General features: G+C 33.9%; 1 protein-coding gene and 1 pseudogene across 2 annotated transcripts in view; both read right to left on the bottom strand.

The window, feature by feature from the left end:
* The window catches only part of Brinp3 (BMP/retinoic acid inducible neural specific 3), a 435,670-nt gene that overhangs the window by 194,549 nt on the left and 220,758 nt on the right, over positions 1-20,363 (bottom strand). The window lies entirely within an intron of this gene.
* On the bottom strand, positions 18,977-19,492 carry LOC125359814 (annotated as a pseudogene).

The raw sequence follows: 20,363 nt of genomic DNA, 5'->3' as shown, positions 1-20,363 counted from the left end.
ATATCAACAAAATTTCAGATATATTGCTAGTGTTAGTGCAAAATGATCTAAAAAAGACATATAAGCAAATATGACAATGCAATTCAATAATCAGCTGAGAAATTGTTCATTTGAGATGTCATGTCTTAATTCTGAGCAAATCACATGGCAACTCTACAGGTGATTCCAGCACCCTAGAGGCTTAAGAAAAAGGTTAAGTTCAAAACCAGCGTGGGCTAAATACTGAGTTTAGGGAACAATTGATACCAAAAAAAAAACACATCTATTGTGGAGAAAAACATTGAAAATAGCACAAATACCTAGGAATAGTAAAAAAAAGCATATTCTAATTGTATGGGAAGGCACTGTGTAGCTATAATTACATAATGGGAGTAATTCAGGAACTAGAATGGTTAAAAGAAAGGGGAGTAAAATATGTCACAGTTTGCTAAGAAAGGAAAATGACACACACATATATATTCATATGGATATATATATACATTTACACATATACATACACACACAGAACATAAATAAAGTATCTTCTTGAAACTGCTGAGTCATCATCTAGAATTTCATTTGAGCCATACCACAGGTTGTGAACTTTCCAACTAATGATGAAAAATTATTGGATTAAATAGGATGTTGAAAGCATGGACCAATCTAGAAAGAAAGGGTGTTGAGAGAAAGAGAGAGAGAGAGAGAGAGAGAGAGAGAGAGAGAGAGAGAGAGAGAGAGAAGAGGCACCAAAGTTGGAAAGTTTAAAATGATCTTTATATATACATTTACCTGTAGAGTAAGAAAGGAATTGGGATGGAAGAGTTTTGGAATAAAGGCTGCTTTGATTAGATCTCATTATGGTGCTTCAGAACTGAAAACATTTTAAGAAATTAAATCTATAAACTAAACATCCATCAGCTAGAGAAAAGACATCTACAAAATATTAAATGATAGAAATTCAATACCAAGTTCATAAAACTGTTATTGTTATTGATTTAAGAAAAAAAGTACAGAATTCAAATCAATTATGAAAATATACCCTAAGAAAAATAAAAGCATAGTCAACAAGCTTCATTTTGCAGTCAATTTGTGAGTAGGAATATCAGTAAAGAAAATACATCTTACATAGTCTGTGGTTACAAATGGGGATATGGACATTCTTTGTAATGTCTTTCAATTTAGGATATGATTACAAAAATTTAGGAAAATGTCAAAAGGGAATGTTCCAAATCTCTTTCTATATTGGACCATGTTACCAACATCTTAATTCATCATAGGATCTTCCTTAAGCAACTGCAAAGTTTATGACCTGTGGTATAGCTCAAGTGAAATTGTAAGACCCTATTGAGATGTGGGTGCCAAGAATGGAGGGGGCATAACATATTTGAAACAGTTTGCAAATAAAACCCTGCTGCATGTACAAGTTGTGTGCAGGCTCCTGTAATTGAAAAGAAACTTATAGTTTTTGAGAAAATAAGTAAAAGGTAATATTGCTTTTACATATTCATATATTAAGTTCAAAACATTGGCAAAATTGACTAGGTGTGCATTAGTTTTGCCTTCTGGAGATTCAAGGAGGCCATCTAATTACATGAAGATATTCATCTTTTTGTATTAGATCTGCCTTTGAATAATAGTGATTTTCTCATTACTGCAAATATGGAAATATTAATTGAGAAACTTCATGTCACTGAACAGAAAAGATAATTAAACCAATAGAAGAGATTCTTTCAATGGATTATGAAGTCTTAGAAGAAAATGAAATATAAAATTAGTTATCATACTTTAGATATAAATGGTCCAGCTTTTACCATAGAACATATGTTGTAATGCTGACTTCAATTTAGTAATTAAATGAACTTGAATATAAATTTAAGACTCAGTTTGCTCAAATGAAATCAATACCGTATATCTCTTCAGAGAAGAACTCCAAAGCAAAAAAAATTGTATATATGTGTAGGGTTTAAAACTGAAATAGTTAGAACTCAAAAGCTGTTAATATGAAATTGTCTTTTACTCACGTTGTTTTAGAGCTGAATAAATCAATGCTTTGCACACCCACATACTTCTAGTAATTTTCGTAATTTTGTCTTACTTTTGAGGGACAAAATCTGTCTTCTATATCTTTTACAAATTCATTAACCTTTAGTGTTTTATTCGTGTATAGAGGAAATATATACCCAATGCTTTCCTCTAAATTCTGTTTCTATATCTTCTTCTAGGAAAATATTTCACAATCTTAATTTCTTCCTCAGAAAACTCTGAATGAATTATATATTACCCTAAATAGAAAGAGAGAGAGAGAGAGAGCAAGCGTGAGAGAGAATATGCTAGTTTTTAAAAAGTGAATTAAAAGCAATATGACTTAAAAATATTTCTCAATATTATACAGTCCCTTACACAGGTGGAAATGATGCCTAGTAAGAGGGTGTGATCACTGTTTTAAAAATCATGCAATGACATGTTCCGAGACACATAGACTTTCAGAATCAGGCAGAAATGTATATAGGGAAATGGTGGCCTAAAATAACACAGAGAAGTGCGATAATCTTCTATCTATGCAGGTGTCTAATTATTCCCTTTAGTTTCACAGCACTAATATTCTGTATGACCAATTGTATAGTCTTCTAGCTTTAAGGAAAAATATGTGTGTTAGAAAATTGGAGATATATATATATTATATATATATATATATATATCTTAGTATACTTTGCTGTTAGTAATTGTACTACCTGTTTAAATTTTCCTAGTTTATTCTAACAATTTTTTGAGGGAACCAATAAGAAGTAAACAGTATGGTTTTGTAATTGTGTGTATCTTGAGGACAAACCAAGTAGTAAGCCATTTCTCTACTTAAAAGTATTTAAGATTCTGATGAAGTTATTCATGCTCCTAAAATCATCACTTCAAAACCGGGTGGTAGTATCTTTGTCTTAATTCTTTGAGAGGATTTAGTACATAATTCCTGTTTAGACTCTTGAACATATTTTCAAAAAGTGAATGCTAGTTTCCTATCTTTTTGTATTTTTATTTCAGTCTCCTATTAAGTAAAGAAATTTTTTTTTTAAATCCCAAGAAGTTCAGATAATTGCAATTTCACCACAGGAACCTGGACTTGCCAAAAGGATTTTGTAGTGGATTTTATATCTCATAAATATGAAAATATGAAAGAGAATAGTGACTTAGCATTACTAGTAGCCTGATAAAGGCAATACATACATTGTTCATGGTTCTTCTTTAAGAAATCACTAATCCATGTGTGTAAAAATCTTCCTCTCAAATAAAGCCAGTCAATGTAACTCTACAGTGTAAATTACATAATTCATATGATTGCCTTATTTTAATATCTTTGTTGTAATAGGTAAGGCAAATGTTTGATGTATGGTGCTTATTTTCCAGATCCAAATTTCAGTTACTGAAATTCATAAATTATTAAATGTCTAAGTTATTTTGGGAGGCTTCAATATTTTATTGTTATTGTAGAGGTGATATACAGATAGATTGCACTTATGTGACTCAGGTTATGAGTACAATTCTTAATGAACCATGTCTACCCTTCCCTTATTCTCTCCGAGTTTTTCTCTCCTGTCTCAAACCACAAGATAAACAATTTGTTTTCCACAATGTATAGTTAGTAATATTGTATTAGTTCATCCTTTATTACACCTTCTCTGTGACCCCCGTTACCCCCACAAAGACAAGCTAACAAACAAGACAAAAGGAAAAGCAGACAACACAGAAGCAGCAAATACAAAAAACAACAAAAAAAATCTCGTTTCCTTTCTTGGATTTCATTTCGTAAGATATTGTTTTTTTTATTTTATTTTATTGTTATTGTCAAACTGATGTACAGAGATGTTACAGTTTCATACGTTAGACATTGGATTACATTTCTTGTACTGTATATGATCACATGCACACAGGTATTTAGCTGTTGTGATTCACTCAGATGGATATCCTCCTTTGGTCTCGCAGTGTGATAGAGATACATACAATTTGACATGTCGCCGTGCACTTTGTAAATCCTTTAGTGTGTTTACTTGTAGATATATAGAAAAGTTCTAGTTAATACAAATGAGGAAAACTTTGCAACTTTTGTTCATTTGTCACTGCTTTACATCACTTAACATGATTTTTTCCAAGTCTTTCCATTTGTGTACAAATATACAACATTCTTATTTCTGATGGAGTAGAATTCCACTGTGTAGACATACCACATTTTCTTGATCCATTTATCCACTGAGGGTCATCTATGTCAATTCCACATCTTGTCTATGGTATACAATGCTTTAATGGACAAGCTTGTATCAGTCAGTTTAGTGTGGTGGTGTTTGTAGTCTATTGGACGAATGCCTAAGAGTGGGATACTGGATCATAGGGATCGCTATGTTCAGCCTTTTTATCTCTCTCTCTCTCTCTCTCTCTCTCTCTCTCTCTCTCTCTCTCTCTCTCTCTCTCTCTCTCTCTCTCTCTCTCTCTCCTCTCTCCTCTCTCTCTCTCTCTCTCTCCTCTCTCTCTCTCTCTCCTCTCTCTCTCCCTCTCTCTCTCTCTCTCTCTCCATTTCTGGCCAGTCTTGGGGCTTGAACTCCAGGCTGGGTTGCTGCTCCCTGAACTTCTCTTGCTCAAGTCTAGTACTCTAACACTTGAACTACAGTGCCACTTCTGGCTTTTTCTGTGGTACTGAGGAATCGAATTCAGGGCTTCATGAATTCTAGGGCTCCATGAATACAATCACTCTACGACTAAGCCAGATTCCAAGCCCATATGTTTAGCCTTTTGAGAAACATCCACACTGCTTTCCAGCGTGGTTGAATATTTTTACGGTGTAGTGTAGTAGTGTTCCCTTTTAGGCACATCCTTGCCAGCATCTTTTAATTTTCTTGATAATGGCCATTTTTTATTGAGTGAGGTGGAATCTCAATGTTGTTTTGATTTGCATTTCTTTTCTGGACAGTGATATCAAGCATTTCTTCATCTGGTCTATTGGCTGTTCCTACGTCTTTCTCTAAGAAGTCTCTCTTTAAGCCTTTAGCTCATTTATTAAATGGGTTGTTAATTTTTTGAGGGCTTACTTTGCGGAGTTCAATGTTTTGAGATTGAATCATATCTTAGATTTGACACTCTTGTCTAGTATATAGCTAGTAAGAAAAAAAAACCTCAAATTCTCTGTAGTTCTACTTATCTTGTTGGCTTTGTCTTTTCTTATGCAGAAGCTCTTCAGTTTGATGCAATCCCGTTTATCCAGTCTTTCTTTGATCTATTATAATTATGGATCTGTACTCAGGAGGTTTCTACCCATGCCCAGAAGGCCTACTGCCTCCTGTACCACTTCCAGTAATATTTTTACAGTATCTTGTCTTATATTGAGTTCTTTGGTCCATTTAGAATTGATTTTCTTGCAGGGTGACATATGAGGATCTAGCTTCAGTTTTCTGCTTATGAAGAGCCATTTTTGTCAGCACCATTTGTTGAAGTCGACTTTTCCAAACTGTTTTTATCTCCCTTTTCAAAATATTAGGGGGCTATATGGTTGTGACATATTTCTGTGTCTTCTATTCTGTTTCATTGATCTTCAGGCCCACTCTTGTGCCAGTACCAATCTGATTTTATTACTAATGTTTTGTAATAGTATTTGAGGTTTGGTATTAACATTTCTCCAGCACTGGTCTTCCTACAATGGACTGTTTTGGCATTCAAGGTACTTTATTTTTCCATGTGAATTTTAGGATTGCTTTTCAACTTCCTTGAAGAAAATTATTGGGATTGTGATGGGTATTGCATTGAATTTGTAAATTGCTTTTTGAAGTATGGCCATTTATATATTTTTCCTTTATTGTCAAAGTGAAGTACAGAAGGGTTACAGTTTCATATATAAGGCAGTGAGAATATTTCTTTTTTAACTGCCACTTTTTTTAGTTTTTATTATAAAACTGATGTACAGAGAGGTTACAGTTTCATACGTTAGGCATTGGATACATTTCTTGTACTGTTTGTTACCTTGTCCCTCATACCCCCCCCTCCCCCTTACACTTTCCCTCCCTGAGGTGTTCAGTTCACTTACACCAAACAGTTTTGCAAGTATTGCTTTTGTAGTTGTTTCTCTTTTTTACCCTGTGTCTCTCAATTTTGGTATTCCCTTTCAATTTCCTAGTTCTAATACCAGTATACACACTTTCCAATATACTCAGATAAGATTACAGAGATAGTGTAGATACAATCACAGGAAGGTGATACAAGAACATCATCAATAGTAGAAGCTACAGATACACATGGGACATTGAAAGTAGTTACAACTGTGATATAACAATCGTTTCCATAACATGGAGTTCATTTCACTTAGCATCATCTTATGTCATCATAAGGGTATAGCTATTGGGCTCTTGTGATCCTCTGCTGTGACTTGCCTAAACCTGTGCTAATTATTCCCAATAAGGGAGACCATAGAGTCCATTTTTCTTTGGGTCTGGCTCATTTCACTTAGTATAATTTTTTCCAAGTCCTTCCATTTTCTTACAAATGGGGCAATGTCATTCTTTCTGATAGAGGCATAAAATTCCATTGTGTATATGTACCACATTTTCCTGATCCATTCGTCTACTGAGGGGCATCTGGGTTGGTTCCAGATTCTCGCTACGACAAATTGAGCTGCAATGAACATTGTTGTGCTAGTGGCTTTACTGTGATTTTGTTTGTGGTTTTTTGGATAGATACCCAAAAGTGGGGTTGCTGGGTCATAGGGGAGTTCTACATTTAGCCTTCTGAGGAATCTCCATACTGCTTGCCAGAGTGGCTGAACCAGTTTACATTCCCACCAACAATGAAGTAGGGTTCCCTTTTGGCCACATCCCCTCCAACAATTGTTATTGTTAGTTTTCTTGATATATGACATTCTTACTGGGGTGAGATGGAATCTCAATGTTGTTTTGATTTGCATTTCTTTTATGGCCAATGATGTAGAGCACTTTTTCATATGTCTCTTGGCCTTTCTCATTTCCTCATCAGAGAAGTCTCTTTGTAAGTCTTTAGCCCACTTGATGAGTGGGCTATTGGTTCTTTGCGGTTTTGTTTTGGAGGAAGGTAATTTTTTTAGTTCTGCATATATTTTAGATATGAGGCCTTTGTCCATTGAATGGCCGGTAAAGATCTTCTCCCAGTCTGTGGGCTTTCTGTTTATCTTGTGAGCTATGTCCTTTGCCGTGCAGAAGCTCTGCAGTTTGATGCAGTCCCATTTGTCCAACCTTTCTTTGTTTTGTAGCCTTTCTGCGTCTTTGTTAAGGAAGTTCCGTCCTGCGCCAAGGAGCCCAAGTGTTTCTCCTGCTCCTTCCTTTAGTGTTTTCAGGGTGTCTGTTTTGATTTCGAGGTCTTTAATCCATTTGGAATTGATTTTGGTGCAGGGTGATATATAAGGATCTAGTTTTAGTTTGTTGCATGTGTTGAGCCAGTTTTTCCAGCACAATTTGTTAAAGAGGGTATCTTTCTTCCAAACTATTGTTTCAGCCCCTTTATCAACTGCCATTTTTAAGATGTTAATTCTTCCCATTCAGGAGCATGGGGTGATTTTCCATTTCCTTAAATCTTTCTTCAATTTCTATTTTCAGATTTGTTTCCCTTTATTGTCAAAATGAAATACACAGGGGTTACAGTTTCATAAGTAAGACAGTGAGTACATTTCTTGTTCAACTTGTTACCTCCTCCCTCGTTTTCCACCTGCCCCTTCCCCATTTCCTCTCCCCCCATGAGTTTTACAGTTAGTTTACACCAAATGGTTGTGAAGATTGCTTTCTGTATCATTTGTCATTTTATCCTTTGTCTCTCAATTTTGACATTCCCTTTCCCTTCACTAGTTCTAATACACGTATATACATTACCCAGGGTACTCAGATGAGATACAGTGATAGAGGGTGGAACAACCACAGTAAGGGAATATGAGAGAAACAACAACAAAAAAGGGTGCGGTTTCACATGGCATGTTAAAAGTAATTACCACTATGATATAACACTTGTTTCCATAATGTGGAGTTCATTTCACTTAGCATCATCTTCTGTGTTCATAAGGGTATAGCTGTTGAGCTATTGTGATCTGCTGCTGTGACTAGCCTAAACATGTGCTAATTATTCCCTATGAGGGAAACCAAGAGTCCATGTTTCCTTGGGTCTGGGTCACTTCACTTAGGATAATTTTTTCCAAGTCTTTCCGTTTCCTTACAAGTGGAGCAATGTCTTTCTTTCTGATAGAGGCATAGAATCCCATTGTGTTTATGTACCACATTTTTCTGATCCACTCATCTAATGAGGGTCATCTGTGTTGGTTCCATATTTTAGCAATGAAAAATTGTGCTGCGACGAACATTGGTATGCTGGTGTCTTTAGCTTCCTTTTAATCTTTTGGGTAGATGCCCAAGAGTGGGGCTGCTGGGTCGTAGGGGAGCTCTATGTTTAGCCTTCTTAGGAACCTCCATGCTGATTTCCAGAGTGGCTGAACAAGTTTCCATTCCCACCAACAATTGAAGGGTTCACAATAGAGTTCCTGCATATTGTTAGTTTAATTACTAGATTTTTTTTTTGGCTATTACAAATTGAGTTGCTTTACTGACTTCAGCCTCACTCTTCTCATCATAGGCACAGTGAAAAGGCAATGATTTTGTAGGCTGAATTTACACCCTGCTACTTTTGGCTAAGCTTTTCAATCTGGAAGGAGATTAAGCCTGTTTTTCCTCTATGAGAAATGAGATTTAAGTTACACATAACTGAGATTTGTACTTTTTTTCACGCTTTCTTAAGATTTTTTACACTAAGTCTTGCTTAATAAAGAAGAATGTATTTTTAACTTACACAGTAAATGTCCCACAAATATTCAAATTTAAAAGTTCCTTAGATTCCTATGTAAATGACAAGCAAGATTCAGATTAGGAAATTCAATCAATTTAATAATTTGTGTTCAAAGGTAATTTTTATTCATGAAAAATCAACTGTAGCTCATAAGCATGACATGAGCTCCAAATGACATGCACACATTTTGCAAACACTAAATGTGATTTTTGAAAATGATTCAACATTCTCAGTATGTTAGAATGTGAAATGTGATAATGATCGTGACTATAAAAAAAAGATGTGATTATTCCAGATAGAAATCATGCAGCTGTATCTTGTCCACCTAAAACTGTGAGACTTTATGGATGGTAAAAGCCCACATAAGTGGATGTTCTCCTAGAAATGAGAATCAGAGAAAAAAAAAACAAACAAAACTCAAAACTGTAGTTTTTCACAATTGTAGGACTAGACACTTTTTTTTCTTTTTGCCATCACTGGGACTTGAACTCAGGGCCTGAGCACTCTTCCTGGCTTCTTTCTGCTCAAAGCTAGCACTCTTCCACTTGAGCCACAGTGGCATGTCTGGCTTTTCTATATATGTGGTGCTGAGGAATGGAAGCCAGGGCTTCATGTCTACAAGGCAAGTACTCTTGCCACTAGGCCATATTACCAGCCCAAAACTATATACTTTTGAGATATTGTGACATTTCAATCATGTTTTCTCCTGTCCAAACAAACAGCACTTAAATTATTATCATAATTACTTTTCACTTGATTTTTGCCTAAGTATTGTTCTAATGTATGATCTTATGGATAATAGAAATAATATTCTCAAAAAATTAGGACAAATGTGACTGGTCAAAGAATAATTAAATGAATCCTATCATCAATCTGTAAGAAAAATGTCACAGACTGTGTTTTTGTGTGTGACTACTTTCACCTTCTGGATACAAATAGGCATGTGTAATGGAACCATTGCCTGTTTCAAACAGGCATAAATAGAGAAGAAATATGAGCATGTCATGAAATGAGTTCTCTATATGCTGATATTAAGTGGGAGAATGCTTCGGTAAGTAGTATATAATTTAATATATATCTATAAGGTGTTACATGCATCACAAAGGTTTACTTCTTCCCTTGAATAATGCCTCTACCAGGAAAATAGCATGTTCCATTGGGAACATTTCCTTCAACTTGACATTCAGGATGGAATACATGAACAGGCAATATTTAATTATCACAATTTTGGTAATATATTACAAATACCTTATAAAACAAAATTATTATACTTAAAAATCTTATTGTGATCCTCTTTTTTGCTTTGATGTGATTTTATTAAGAAATGTAGTTGAGGGCTGGGGATATGGCCTAGTGGCAAGAGTGCTTGCCTCGTATACATGAAGCCCTGGGTTCAATTCCCCAGCACCACATATACAGAAAACGGCCAGAAGTGGTGCTGTGGCTCAAGTGGCAGAGTGCTAGCCTTGAGCAAAAAGAAGCCAGGGACAGTGCTCAGGCCCTGAGTTCAAGCCCCGGACTGGCCAAAAAAAAAAAAAAAAAAAAAAAAAAAAAGAAAGAAATGTAGTTGAGTAGAACCTGACAAATTGGTATAAGCCTTATAAATATGCCTTAAATGAAATTGCAGACTTAATAATTTGCAAATACCATCCCATTTTAGTAGTGAGAAAAGTCATTATTCCTTGTGTCAAAGTGTACATAATTCTGGGGTTTCATTTTGCTCTCACTGTGTGTTATCATATTTAACATGTTAAAGGCACAAAGTCTGTGACACAACCCAAGTAATCTAGAGAGTGTCATGAGAGAAAGACAGTGTGTTAAACAATATTCATAAAAATAAACATTGTTTGTAAAATTAATTTCTCAAAAGAAGCAGAACAAAATATTTAAAGAAAATAACGGAGGCATGTTGACTGAACACCAGTTAGTTCTACAAAGCATCATAGAAAAGAAGTAGCTAATCCCATACAACGAGAAAGAAACATAAACTATTTTATATAACATTCTGAAAGAAAATAATTGATCATACTATCAAGTTATTCATTAAAAGGACTGATATTTTTCAGAATAAGAGTGTCCACAAACCCATAATATTACATTCACTCATATCGAAACAGGATACTAAAATAGTTGCACATTTAGGTGGTAGTGAGACCAAGTTGGTTAAAATACAACCACAGTATTGCTAGTTTGAAAGGTTAAATATTAAAATATAATATTGAAGATATTTTATGCATAATTATATATTGCTACTATTATTTTCCTAAGATTAATTCTCATAAAGGAGATTTCTGGGAGGTTGATTATAGTTTAAATTTATATAGATCTACAAAGAGTACTGTTCAATTTTCAAGTCCATGCATATAAATCACCTATGTGGTTTATGGAAATTTAGATTCAGTTTCATTAAACTGGGGTGGAAAAATATAGATAGATAGTGACAGATAGATAATTTCTATCAAGTTTCTAGTTGAGACAACATTGTTTGTTCATAGACCACTCTAGAGTAATGAGGTGGTAGGACATAATACAATTCATTACCATGTTTAATGTCTGTCATTAACATTGACCCATGTGTTTCTTTAAGGATAGCCCTGAGCCTTTCAATTGTCATTGGTAACAAGGTATATAGTTGTCAAACAACAGACACATGATTTATGTACTCTACCAATGTACTTTATAAAAGAACCAGAAAAAACACACTCAAATGTCAGCTATTGTACAGCTTAACATTTATCTTTTTGCTTGGTTCTCTGGAATGCAATTCAGATAAGGTAAACCAGAGATTTTAATCTCAATTTTTGTTTTATATTTATTTATACTTGTAAAAGTTGTTCTAAACCACTTTTTGTAGAAAAGTGCCTTCTAACCTATAAAAAAAATATTAATGATATTTGGGTCTTCATGGAGGTTCACCAGAGAAAATGGGAGAAAGTGATTAAGAAGAAAGAAAACATAATAAACTTAATCTTAAGAAATGTGAGTAATATTACATTTATAATATCAGTAAGTGGTCCTTTCTACTAGTGTTATTTATTTATTTACCAATTTATCTAGTCATGTATTGTGGGAAAAATGAACATAAGTGTATGAAAAGAATCAGTTTGAATTATATATTAAATCAATAATGGCTAATAAAAGAGAGCCATTAAATCAAAAGTTATTGAACAACATAATATATATTTTCATGATTCCTTGGGATAAAATGCTTCAGAATATTTTTTTCATTAACCATTCTTTTTCATACAGCAGAACATGCATCTCTGATAGAGAAAGTACTTCCATGCATTTTGAGTAACAATTCATATTTCTTTTAGACATCATAGAAGGAGTCAGTCTCATGTCTATTGGAAACTGACTTTCTCATGATGTCATATTGAGAAAGTATGCTTTGTGAGAAGATACAAAGTGAGTATGAGAATGACAGCTGTTAATTGACTTTGAAAAAGATGCCATATGATAGAATATTAATCACAATCTCCATACACTTTCTACAAAATATAATTCATATAAGGAGAATGAGAACCATTTCTGGAATTAAACTAGGATACTCAAAATTCATATGAGTTGTAATAAAGCAAAATGTAATGTATAATGGATCCAGAATTTTTCTTATTCTCTGACTTCTGAATCTCTTTATAAAACTAGGAGAAAATATTTTGTAATATAGTCAAGGTAAGTAAAGTATGAAAATATACTTATTATTAGTGTAGCATAGGTTACTTGAAATAACTACTCTACAAAATAAATACTATTATGTACATAAGCTTTTAATTTTTATTTCAATAATGAAGAAGATATTTCTCTATTTAGTTAAAATTAACTATCTCAAAAAGTGGGCACTTAATAACAGCATAACAAAAGCACGTCTCCATAAGAAACCATGTCAGAAAAGAAAGTCATAATGACTTGTAAATGATGGCTAAATATTTGATATTTATATTTAAATATGAATATTGATATATTTATAAAAATCAGTTGTCAAGGTGGACTTGCCTTTCTTTTGCCTGGAATCGAATGTAGTATTTAAAGTTGTCCTAAATCAACAAAGCTTACTAGATTATCTATTTTCACCTAGAATAAATTTTGGTACACTTTTTGGAAAAAGATCTCTATTAGAAGAGAAAACTTTTTCTTCTCTATAGGAAAGTATTTTAATTAAGTGATACTCATTGTGATCAGTTTCCTGAGAAGCAGTGTGTAAAAATCAGAGTGGTCATCACTTCTACTTTTCTTCATCTGGTAGAGGCTATGCTTAAAGAAAATAGACCACAATTTTGTCATTTCATTGGCTTGTGAGTGTAAAATCTGTAGCCATAGAGGAGGGCCCTATAGCTTTCTAGTAGTATAACTACATGAATAAATCCATTTAATACTGGAGATGATGCATAGGCACATTTAAAATAACTTTACATAATTCCTATGATAGTTTTTAATTAAAATATTCATGAATATTTGATCTTAATCTTAGTTGTTCTTCTTTAAATTAATCTAGAAATCTAACATAGTACTTATATGTGGGCCCCTTTTAGCCCCTACATTTAAAGTCCAAAACTTAATAGCATGGAAATCTATGTTTTCCTCTTGTCTCTATAAGTGCAATATAGCTTTATTCAATATTATATATTTTGTACCATAATGAAATGTATTAGAAAAACAGACTTTAAAATATTCCAAATATAAGAACCAGTATATTCAAGAACAGTACATCTTTCAAGGTTTATTCCATAAATTAGGGAGTATTTAAACAATAGTAAACTTTAGAATTATTGTCAAAATATCCAGTTGAATTACTGTATTGACAAGAGTCTGGAAGTTATAAAATGACATAATTGGGAAATGTACATTGAAGATTTAAAGACAATATTTTTCCTATAGGGAGAAAATATAATTATCTTGATCTATCATCAAATATCCAATTAGCCACATGAATATACCATCTTATTTTATGTTTCTGTTAATAATATCATTTATTAAATAGTTCTTTGGGAAAAAAGCAGTTTTTAAAACTTATTTCCTTTTTCTACATCTTCAATAATGTTGTGAATAAACTGGATTAAAATAAAGCAACTTCTGTAAACTTAGATGGTTTCTATAAATGATCTTTTTGTTAAATAATTGGCTTTACTGTGTAAAAATTGTTATTATATGTATATGTGTGCATATATAATATAACATATAATTAACATAAATATATTCATTTAAATGAATAACACGCACACCAGTTACAGTGGTAATTATTGAGAAATCTAATAACAACAGATGTAGGCATGTGGCCAAAGGGGAACACTACCACACTACTGACCAGAATGTAAACTTGTACAAACACTTTGGAAAGCAGTATGGAGATTCCTCATAAGATTAAACATAGAGCTCCCATATGATCTAGTAATCCCACTACTGGGCATTTACCCAAATGACCCCAAACACGGCTATACTAAACTTATCAGCACAGCCATGTTCACTGCAGCATTATTTAACATAGCTAAGATATGGAACAAACCCAGATATCCTTTAGTTGATGAATGGACCAAGAAGATGTGCTATATATACACAATGGAATTCCATGCCTCCATTAGAAAGGATAGCATTGCCATATTCATAAGGTAATAGAAAGAAAGGGAAAAATTATATTGAGAAAAATAAGCCAAAGCCAGAGAAAAGTAGGCTCATGTATTGCCTCATTTTTAAGAACTAGAATATGTCTATTATATATTTAACCAGGGGTCTCAACAACCCAATTGCTTAAGACATAGGACCATATGTGATGAAGCATATCAACATGAACTCCAAGATATGACCTAGCTTAAAAGTATGATCCTCAGGTCTCACCTCTCTTAAGAAAATATTGTCAAGGTGATATAAGAAGAGGTCTCAGCCACTTGAGTAGTGACAAGTATAAGACAAAGTCAACAGAGTCCAGCTTATATTTTGATTTTATTCAGGAATGTGTGCAGAATTTGTTAATTAGACTTTAATTAGAGATTAATGTCTTCTACAAGTAGTAACACACTGTCACCATTGGAATAGTCAAAGTGAAAGAGTAACTATAATCCCAGGAAAGTTGTAAGCATGATTTATAAAAGAACAGGGGAAAGTGGATGGGAGGGTGTCAAATTAAATGAAATTAAATCTTAAAGCCACTATAGGTTTTTAATGAATGTGACATTCCTACAACTAAACCAGTGAAATACTTAAATTGAAAAAGTTCATAAAATGTTGGACTTAGAAATAAAATTATCCATGGTTGTCATGTATATATTTTGATCTTTTTCTCCTATCTGTCCTTCTTTTGTCTTTTCCACTTTTCTTTATGTATATATATATATATATATATATATATATATATATATATATATATATGTTATATATATTTACCAGTCCTGGGGCTTGGACTCAGGGTCTGGGTACTGTCCTGGCTTCTTTTTGCTCAAGGCTATTCTGTCTTTATCTGTTTATATTAAAAAGAAATCCCTCTATTGGAAAAAGAGGATCATGAGTCAACCAGAGATTTCATCTCTTCAATACATTATTTGGAAAAAATATGGAGAAATGCCCTAGTCTTACAACTAAACTTTTCTATTTTCTATCACCTATTCAGCCTTGTTGATTCCTTGATTTTCCTAATTGAGCCTGGGAACATATGCCTTTCCCAACCTGTTTCCTTTGCTTGGGCACTGGTTCACTCCAGTTATGAATTTTTACTTGTGAATCCAACAATTTTAGATTTTTTGTTTTTGTCCATCCATTATGTTCCCAGAATTAGATATCAATTATTCTCTGTAAGCATTTTAAAATTTTATATTTTCCAGTTAACTAGACAATTTCGTGCTTGTTGCATGATATACTCTCACAGATTTTCTTTTCATAGAGTAAATAGCATAAAAATAATATACAACAGTTGCTATATAACCACAATATTATGAAATGACAAGAATAATCAAGGTAATTTGCTTAAAAAAGATATGCAGGAAATTTATTTTAAAGTACTAGTCTGGTATATAAAATAATTTTACATGGTCATATATGTATACCAAATAGAAGGCAAACTAAGACTGAAAATTAATTCAGAGTAATGGGCTTCTTAAGGTGGTTTTTCATAGGATAATCAGGAATAGGAGACCAAGACCTTTGAGTAAACAAATAAAAAAGTATTTCTTAAAAAAAATAAATGAAAGTACAGTTGGGTATCAGTGACTTATGTCTGTAATCCTAGCTACTCATGTGGCTGAGATCTGAGGATTGCCATTTAGAGCCAACCTGGGCGGAAAAGTCCTCATGTGACTACTCAAAAAAGTCAGAAGTAGCACTGTGGCTCAAGTGGTAGAGCTCTAGCCTTAAGCACAGGGAGGCTCAGGGACAGGCCCAAGCCCTGAACTTAAGCCCCACCACCAACAATCAACAATCAATAATCCATTTTCTACAAGAAAGAGGTATTAGATCAAAACCTTTGGTAGATCAATAATGTAGTACCATATAAACTATAGCTAGATACTTAAATTTTATTTAAGTGGGGAATTCTAGGTTTTAGGTAACACAGGAATATGACTTGTTTGTGCTTTTCAAAAGACATTTAAAAGGACAGTTCAGATTTATTGCAAAACAAAAAATAACGGTGTCTGTTTGAGTCTACATGCAGGAGGTGATGAAAGAGTGTGGAATGGATTGCATTTGGAGTCAAAAGGTGCAGTGACTTTCTGAAAGACTAGAAATAGAGGACAAACCAAAGGAAAATAAAAAAAAAATGGTTCTAAAGCACTGAAAAATGAAGCAAAAGCAGTGGTTGGAAGCACTGCACCATTGGTAAGCACCAGCTCATTGGAAAAAACAAACAAACGAACAAACAAAAACAGCTAGAAAGCAAGAACTGATTTCTCATTGTTCGTCTCCAGGTTTATCTGATAATCTTCAATTTCTAAATCAAGCATAGAATTCCATATTATAAAAGACCTACATGAAATCAAATGAAGAAAATTCTGAGATTTTTTAATATTTTTTAATAGAAAAGTACCCTTTAATTGAGAGGTAAGACAAATGTATTTACAATATTCAATTGTTAATATTTATCATCTGACTGTGAGACTTTGTTTCTGTAAAGTGGCAGTATTTCAGGAATAAAAATTGATAAGGGCAAAAAAAAAATTAAAAAAAATTCCAAGTCTGTTTCTGTTACAGAAAAATACCCTTGAACAAGGACAGAAACTCTTAAGGCTAAAGTAACATTTGACCTTTTCTCGAACATCTTGACAGAAAGAATCAAAATATATATTTTTGTCACAAACACCATGGGTCAATTTTGGAAGGGAAAATCCTGTAGGAGTGGGGAATGAGTTTTTAAGAAAGAAAAGAATCTCACCAAGATTCGGAGTTAAGAAATACACGGGGAGGGCGTGGCTCAGTTGCTAGAGCGACAGCCAATGAAGCAAAACATCAGGTACTGCATTTGAGTCCTGGTCTCACAACAAAGAAAGAATTACACAGGGACAGCCAAGTGGCCCAAATCACATCGAATTCACAGCCCACTTGCCCTTTGGGGGTCTTGATAAGGACTAGAAATGATCAGATCCTTTTAAGTCCAATGGTTTTTTCTGAAATAAGTGTCAGAACCCTACAGGGCACCTGTGTATGTCAGTTTGCAAAGTCAATTGATTTGACACTTGCAAAGTGAACGAAATTACCTTCTGAAGAACATCAGACACAACCTAATGTCTCTCATTATTCGAGAAACTACTGAGGTAGGAGTCTCCATTTTGTCCATTTTTTTTCCTTTTCACCAATTCCATCATAAAATCAAATGCAAGTACCACCCACATGGGAAAATCCACAAGATCGAACCTTCACAATGCAAACCAACACTTTTCATGGGCCTTGTGGAGAATTCTGTGCATCAAACTGAACTACAAATAACAAAGGCTATGTTAAATTGTGTAGACCTGTTTGCAAATAAATACCACATCCTTCAATTGTGATTTTTTTCTGTATTCAAAGCTTTGCATGTGTTAAATAAAAAATAAATAGTGCAATCATTAGCAGGAAAGCAATTAGTCAAAAAAGGGCTCTTAAAATGCACCCCTAAATTTGCCACTAAAGCTACCACTGTCCAAACTAAGGAAATCATTGTTTATTATTGTCCATCAATGACGAAGGAAAAAATTAAACGAAACACTAATTTTCTTTCTTCAGTATCATGTCTTTAAGAAACCACAGTCACTTTAACTCCAGCACAAGAATGCTTTGATTTTCTTCACTAACTCATGGGTAGAGAGTGAGTGTACTGATTTTTACAGCAAAATGCTGAACATTAGAGAAAACTCAAGATTAAATAGACAAGCCTTCCAAACAGTTGTTAAGTTCTAGAACATGTTGCCAATCTTATGGTCCACGTTACCAAAATGCCATTATTTTAGTTTAAGCCTTTAATTTGATCAGGGCAAAAATTAATTTAGACAATTAACTTAATTAAAATAGACCATTGTCAAATTTTGGAAGCAAAAGATTAAAAAAAAAAACCCAACTTCACAACATGGAAAAAACATTTGCTTTCCGCATCATTTAGTATCTCAACTAAGAAACAATTCAATGAAACAAGGATGTAACAGACTATGGTATGTTCTAGAATGCTTTTGGCTTATAGTAGGTTTTAGAATGCTTTTGGCTAACATGGATGAATGACACAGGCAGAATGTCATATTCATCTCTGAATTGTTGTTGACCAAGAAACATTTGAGTTAGCTCTAATTCAGGAACAACAACAACAAAAACCCCTACTGAGCAATGACCTCTATGTGTTTCAACAAAGATTTAATTTTTTTTTCTGGCTTGAGAACATTTAGATTCAAGACCACAAGTTTTTATTTTGACTTGGCTTACAAAGAAAAAAAAAAGGATTTTGATAGCAAAAGTTGGGTTTTCCTTGAAAATGACATCAACCAACACCATCAATTAACTCTGCACACGAGAATGTTTTTTAACCATCATATTGGACATTAAGGGAAAAAAAGACAAAACAACAACAACAAAAACTTCCTATGGTATTCTTGAATCTTAAAAAAAATACCAATAATAATACAAAAAGAACATCAAAAGTAACAGGTGCCATTGATTTTCATGGATGGTTGTGTTTCGTAGCCCGTGGAAAATTCTAGAAAGTCCTAACAGACTTCACCCCACCCTACCGCAGCTTAAGTTCTCAAGATCACTTGATTAGAAGTTGGTTCTCACACACTGCTTCCTTGGTACTTGGTAGTTTCGAAACTTCCAGAAAGCACACACTGAACTATTTCCTGTAACCAATTTTATGCTGAATATTCTTCAAAGGATGTTTGTGTGTTTTTGTTGTTATTGTTTTATAAATAACAATTATTTTAAGGGAGTCTTCTTCGTGTGTTACACCATATTGTTGCTTTCTCCCATTTTATCTACAAATGATCTAATTCCAGGCAGATTTAAGAGTGATCGGAGAACTGGTACTCTTATAATAAAACCAATCACCACTGGACAGAAGCCCCTGAATAGAAGAAAGAACCCATAGATTTCAAAGATCATGCCTATCAAAGGCCAGCCGACAAGGACCAATGGCGAGCAGGGCTCTGTCAAAGAAGAGAATCATTCCAAAGAACATGAAGAAAACTCTGACCCCGGTGAGGGCCATACCAATTTTCTGTGTATCTGTTAAGGAGATCATTATTGCGGCGGCAAGGATGGCGGCGACACCCCGAAACTGAGGGCGAGGAGAAGCGGGGCGCGGGGGTGGGGAGTGGAGGAAGCCCGGAAGCACCCCGAGAGAGCCGGCCTCCACTTCTTCTGGAAACACGCAGCCGGCCACACCTCTGAGATATTTTTAAGTCTGAGGAAAATGTCTTATTTTACTTATTAAAAAAAAAATTAATCAAATAACATGTTAGAGTTTTCAAGTTACTGAATCACATATCATTATGATAAACCTAGATTTGACAATATTTAAAATAGAATTATTAGACATGACATTAGTGATTTCTTTGTTCATATTATGAATCATCCTTGATATTTCTCATTTTCCATATTGTATGATCCACAATGAGAAATACTAAAATATTTTTTTAAAAAATGAAGAATTTTTGGGGCTGGGGATATGGCCTAGTGGCAAGAGTGCTTGCCTTGTATACATGAAGCCCTAGGTTCGATTCCTCATCACCCCTAACAGAAAAGGCCAGGCGTGGTGCTGTGGCTCAAGTTGGCAGAGTGCTAGCCTTGAGCAAAAAGAAGCCAGGGACAGTGCTCAGGCCCTGAGTTCAAGCCCCAGGACTGGCAAAATAAAATAAAATAAAGAATTTCAGATCTTAAATATTCAGTCTAGGAAATCTTTTTTACTCTTTGAAACCAGAACTGATTATTCTCATCTGTGATTGGTTCCTATTCAATTTTTAATATTAAATTTGACATATTACCTTATATAAAGTATAACCGTGCATATGTTTAATGGGTGCTTAGTTCTCAATTACTTTTAGGCAGTCTAAGTGATATTCAAGTACTTCGTGATTATGAACTCTGCACAAGGCACATGACACGGACTGGAT

Source organism: Perognathus longimembris, chromosome 11, assembly GCF_023159225.1.
Source record: "Perognathus longimembris pacificus isolate PPM17 chromosome 11, ASM2315922v1, whole genome shotgun sequence".
NCBI lineage: Eukaryota > Metazoa > Chordata > Mammalia > Rodentia > Heteromyidae > Perognathus > Perognathus longimembris.
This window is presented reverse-complemented; position numbering and strand designations above follow the sequence as displayed.